The 6383-nt window shown below is 39.7% G+C and overlaps 1 non-coding gene across 1 annotated transcript; it reads left to right on the forward strand.

Annotated features, from left to right (window-relative positions):
* Window positions 1-2637: 2637 nt before the first annotated feature.
* TRNAK-UUU lies at window positions 2638-2710 on the forward strand. Its single transcript has one exon. It is a non-coding gene; the product is annotated as a tRNA-Lys (tRNA).
* The last annotated feature ends 3673 nt before the right edge of the window (window positions 2711-6383 follow it).

Here is a 6383-nt window from a genome sequence, read left to right on the forward strand (position 1 = left end):
CCCGTGAAAGCATTAGAACATGCATTCTCACGATTTATAGAATCCTTATGGCTTGCTCCTTTATAGACTACGTCTTTTCACCAGAAGATGGTAAGTCTACTGATGCCTCTTGAATAACCTTCAAATTGCATTATCAAAGAGGATAACAGTGAGAGATTTTTGAGTACCTTGCTGTAATCGTCAATCCCACACTGATTCCACATTATAATACATCGCGATCAGGCTCGAACTTGATCAAACCAAGATCTTTATTAGACCCTTCAAGTGTGCTATATACAGCACATCCACCAAATGATAATAGATACCTTTGATTGAGCACACAATCGTATAGTACTAAACATCATATGGAACTACTCACCCATTACGCGTTACAGTGGGACCAACGATGCCCATCCCTATTAAACACCATCTATACAGAAAGAGATGTATCTCCTTGGGTTTTATCCTTTGGAGAAATCCACTATCTTTCCCTTCAAACACAGATTGAGGTTTTTTTTTATTCTAATCAAATATATCAAGGTAGTGGATGTGACCGGTTAAGATTACTAACAGTCATCCTAAATCCTACAAAATGGTTGGAGAGAAGATGAGAACAAGACTTTAATCCTAGCCCTACTAACTCTTAAATACCTATTACGATCAGGTATTCATCAGTTAAAGGGCATAGATTAAAGGTTGTCCTACAGTACAGTATTCGCCTCAGTGATATGATGGGATTTTACCCCAACATCCCTTTGGAAAATGCAGCATTCTTATTCTGATGTGTGACTTTGAATCAAAAGTCCAAACGTTGAGTCTATCCAGTAACTTTTATGTACTAAAAGAGCCACTTGCTTATTGGTGATTAGGATATCATCACCAAGCAAGGTGTGATCATAAAGGGAAGGTCACTCTGCGGGATTCAAACTCGCAGTCCAACCACACTATGTAGAAGTAGGACAACGGAAAGAGTAACCAAGATCTATAGTAACCTAATCGGCTGACCAAAGAAGGATATCTCATACCTCCAATAAAGAAGTATCAAGAACCAAAGAATTATCGGACAATTTGATACTATACAAGCCCTTTTAGGAAAATATAGGATCTTATTAGCCAACAGTCTCGCACCAAATAGATCAAAGGAATTTTTTTCTTCTCTCAGATTGATGATGGACATTCTTGGTCAGAAGTTCAATCAGTCTAAGATTGAAAGAACCTCAATAACCCAACTGTGCGAAAGAAACAAGGTTTCCTACTATTTTTCTCAGTCACATGGGGGACGTCTCCTTCTCTCACTACATACCCGAGGAAAGAACAACCCCTTTTGGGGATTGCTATTTCTAGGGAAGTCCCCATAGAATTCCAAACCAAGGGAATTCTATGAAGAAAGGGTAAATTGCTTAGTTGGAGATCTCTGGACAAGGTCAAACCCCTTAATCCAGGACTTCTAGAACTTTACCAATATTAGGAATTAGGGTGCTAATGCTTGCGAAAGTCGTTAGTCACCACGAGAATTGTCAACTTAGCCAGACCAAACCAAATAGGTATATTCTTACTAAGAAATCATTATATTCAGCCTTAAAGCATATGTTTAACCAAATAACAATAAGAATGAATAGTAGAATACCCGACCTAGTCTGTGAAATTAGAGTAGAAATAAAAAATTCCTTACAAAATATCTCAGAGAAATCTCTGTAGGATCAGAATACTGCTTAAGTTTAAGGTAGTATACAAACCACCTAATTTCCACTTCAGAGTTATAACTTCCTAACGAGAATGCATCCCGCAAGGGCAATCTCTTCGATTGCAGACGCAGAGGTAATTGAAAAGGATCTGAAAGATAGATCTGCCTTAATTATCGAGTTTGTTCAAATAGACCACGCTAAGAAAACTTAGGAGATCTTACAACCTCCTTCGTCTTCTACTCTCCCTATCAAACCAAATGTGTCAGCTTCGGAGGGGCGCCTAGGTTCCAACCAGGAATCAAAGCGAGAAAGGAATAAATCCCCTTTTCACTCTAATCAGAGATTCTATTAGGATATTAGGATTTCTCCATCACCCCCAATAGTGCTCTATTTAACATAAATAGGAAGATCTAACCACTTAATAACTATTAAGAAAAACTAATTCTGTGCTCAGAAAATCCTATGGGTAAGGGAAGAAATACCCTAAACCCTTGGGGTTGTAGTAACCTACAACTCCTAATGATGTCCTTATGGCTTTCTCCTGAAAAGAATAATCAAGCAACCTTCTTGTTTGTTATAGAATAGACATTCCATTCTTTGCATTCCTAGCACTGACCTCTTTGGTTGAATGTTAGAGTCGGCTCTACTTCAACTAGTAGTCTTTAAGTCAGAAATTGCTTTCACATCTCATATGACATCTGTACCAATAGACTTCTTCGGACACCAGTAAGGTAAGTAGCTACTCCAGCCGATCTAACTCCAGAGGATCCAGCTTATTTGTTGGATAGGTTATCCCCTTCTCCTTCAGAAAATGCAGCAAGACTACGTTCTCATTTGAGTTCTCTTCCTCAATCCACTCTAAGAAAAAGGCAAGTACGAGCCTCACACAGAGCCACGCTCCTTTAATATGATGAGAAGAAGGGGGGCCAACCTCTTTTCCGTACCAATCCTTATTTATTACTACATTTTTTTTGGGTGTATAGCTAAGTTGGTAGAGCATTGGGCTTTTAACCTAATGGTCATAGGTTCAAGTCCTGCTATACCTAAACCTACCTTACACTTTACTATGAATAAGGATGCATAGTAGCCTTCAAAGATGACTCTTTGGCCTTTTGACTCGCTTTGGTGACTTCCCCTTTAAGTGACAAAGGGGTGAACCGCTCTAAGCGGAAAGCGATACTGAATCCCAAACTTGCCCACGCTCATCTAAAATGGCCTTAAAAAGTGATCGAAAAGTGAAGCCCTTCCTTCCAATCCAATATTCTAAAGGTATTAAGTGTGACCTATGTGGTTTCTAAGCAGCAGCTTTCAATCGTTCCCAATGCTTAGATTGAGTAGAATGTAAGCGCGATCGAACTCTGAATCCTGCCTCTCCCAGCCTTTGAAGCATCGATATAGAAATTGAATATCTTGTTGACAATTGGCAAAGACATACAGTCATTCGACAAGCAGTTAATGCAATAAGAGAAATTGGCGATAAGTCTATTTGCATATCCTTAGTCCAAAATCTCTTATCAAACTTAATGGTTTTATTCTTGGATATTATCGATTTACCTACCAAGATTTTTACCCCAAGTTTGTCCAGCAGACTACTATACTTCTCAGCCACTCTCTGTTCTTAAGTAAGGGTTCCCATCTCTAAAAAAAATATGTAAATCATTATCGATACTAGGCAGAGTTGCTTTTCCTTGCTCCAGAGGAGATTGGTTTTGGTAGAGTCGCATTCAACCCCGTCTTTTTGCCCTTTGGCTGGTAATCACATCGGCCATAAGTTGGTCTATCACCTCGGTTAGGGAGAAAAGCTTTTTTGTTGTTATTCTTCATCATAAGCTAATTCCTTTGCCCTCTAGTAGCAACATGCAACACTTTCAAGAGTAAGTTTCCAGAAGAAAGATGGTCGTGTGCGAGTCGCATGGGAAAACACAAGCTTAACACACCTTTCTTTATCTTTTTTATATCTGAATATCTTTGTCGAGTTGGTTGGCATCATTCGCTCCTTTCTGTCTTTTCATTGTCCGCCTCCACCCTAAAGAATACGCACTAACCCACCTAAAATAAGGTAAAATCCTTCTTTCTAGCCCTTTATACGAGACTCCTTTCTTCATACAAATGCTCATAGGCGAAAGAGACCTTCCTTTGCTCCTGTTGGCAGGATCAGCTAGTGTCCCCGTGTGTAAGGCCCTTTCCTGAAAGAGGTCGAATAGTTCCTATCCCATTAATACTACTGTTGGCTTCTGTGCTATGTCTAGCGGCTGGTGAATCCTACCTAGTATCGGAATTGGATTTGATATTTCCTTGGTTTACAAGAAGGGTTTTAATGGCGACCGGACTCCTCTTGGACACCTCTTCTCTGGAAGTCTAATGGTTTGGGGGATGTCGATTCCCTAGATTTTGTGGCTTCCCTTTCCCTTCAACCAGCCACACTTGTAGTTCCCAAAATATATATAATCCAAAATTCTTTTAAGCGCCTTATCACGAAAGTGACCAAGCAAGCAGATGATGATGGTTCAGCCGGTAAGCTAACAAGCAATCGAAATGAAGGAAGAGGAGACCCTTTTATTATAAGTTAAAAGCGAAGTCGATAGTCCTCGTATTGGTAATTATTATATGCTAAAAAATCTATATAAGATATAGAAGGAAAAATATGATAAAATAAAATAAAGAAAAAGAAGAAGGACCTCTCCTTACAGTGGTTGAACGCTCCTCTACAACTACCTTTCGCCAAACATAATCACGAACGAAGACAGAGAATTGCGTAGATAGGAGGATAAAATGAACCAACCCACTTGTCCTGATCGAAAGAAGAAAGAAAGAGAATAGTGTATCATTTTCAACCAGTCAAGTGGCCCAAAGGCCACCTTTTGCCCAGGGGACATTGTGTGAGAACAATGTCGGGGACAAGGTGAGAACATTCCGTTGGTTACCCCTTTAAGTGTCGGTTCTTCCATATTTTGATATGGAGATAGATCCATATAGAGATCTATATCTTTCTATCGATAAATAGATCTATTGAGAAATGGCTATTGATCTGGTTTCAAGATCTATGAGCAAGAGAGATCCCTAAATATCCATTTAAGAAAATAGATAAGTAGATAGGACGAAGCCAACTAAAGGAAGGTCGCGTTAGCGCCCCCTATTTCACTAAAGCAAGAAGGGAGAAAGTTGACTTTGAGAAAGAAGGGCTTCTATTTAGATTAGTTTCTTAGTAAAAGATAAGGCAAGAAGCAAGGGCGTAGCAGCTGTGCGAAAGCCGTTGCACCTTAGCGCACCCCTTTTCTTGCTCGTTAGCGCCCCCTACCCCTATTATTTATATTATAGTCATAAAGGAATTAAAGGAAATTTAACAACCTTACTAATAGAAAGGGGATACGCTCAAGCATACGAAGAAAGCTCGAAGAGCTTCTCTTATATTATAGAAAGGTTTGTAGAAAGGGGATTCTTCAAATATCCCATGTTGTAGCGGCTTCAAAGAAAGCTTGTAGTTTAAGGGTGAGCAGGTTTGGAACCCTATACAAGGGGATCGCGTGCAATGGCTTTCTCTGATAGAGGCTCGCTTCTTCAAGTTCAAGTTTCGCTCTGCTTTTCATTTTGATAGGAGTAGGTGCTTGCAGCTTTCTCGCTGTCTACTAAATGAGCCTTCACTGCCCGCCCGGCCCCTATCTTTAATCTTAAGTAAAGTGAAGTCAAATCAATGAAGTGAACAGCCCAACTTCTTTGTTTGAAGCTTTGTTTCCCCTAATTCTGAAACACAACAATAGACTTGCCACTCTAGTGGCGGAAAAAGTCTCTTTGATAAGCGGTTATAGGGGATTTTAGAAAGGATCTGATCATAGATAGAGACTTCAACCTATACGGGGGTAGGGGCAGATGTATCCAAGTGGATCAAGGTAGTGGATTGTGAATCCACCATGCGCGGGTTCAATCGCTTTCAAACACATCAAAGCAATTGGTATCCGATTGAAAGATAGAAAGCATAGATTCGCGTCGCCTACTTGCTGAAAGAAAAAATGGAATGGCCAATCATGAATTCTATGATGTTTTTAAGACCTCGATAATCAGCCAACCATTTTTTAGTTCATAATGAATGAACCCTCGGATGAAGAAAAAATATCCCCTCTCTTTTACTAAACCATGGGGAGCACCGAGTAGTTTACCAAAAAAATTGAGATGTCGTGACGATACCTTTTAACATCGGAAATTCTCTTCATCACGAAACTGATTGGATCTGTCGTAGACACCTGAGAGATCTTCACAAGTCAGGCTAAAATAAAAGACTAAGAGGCGCTACAAGTGAGCAAAGAGTTATGCTTTCATTTCTTTGTTGAGATTGAAATCTTGGGAAAGGGTTAGGTATAATGCACGCAAGCTAAGTCAAGAAAAGGACTTCCTTACCTTTCATTCATAGTAGTCTTAATGACTAGTAGTTTGAAGCCTTAATAAAGCGGTTTTTTTCGGCACTCGCTTCCTTCGTCTTAAGTAAAATTTAGTTGACTTTTTCGATTCGGAAATCTTAGTCGAGCTGATGGCGAGATCAATTTTTTGTTCCAGGAAGGAGAGGAACCACCACTCAATGGTGCTTTTATGAAAGTATGGTCACCGGTGGCTAATACCTTCTCGAGACTATCGAACCTGAAATCCACTTTCCATCGCTCTTTTTAGGTTTTCATAATATAGAAAGAGAGTGCCAAGAAAGAACACATACCTAACACTTTTGGAAGG

This window comes from Capsicum annuum, chromosome 7 (genome assembly GCF_002878395.1).
Source record: "Capsicum annuum cultivar UCD-10X-F1 chromosome 7, UCD10Xv1.1, whole genome shotgun sequence".
NCBI lineage: Eukaryota > Viridiplantae > Streptophyta > Magnoliopsida > Solanales > Solanaceae > Capsicum > Capsicum annuum.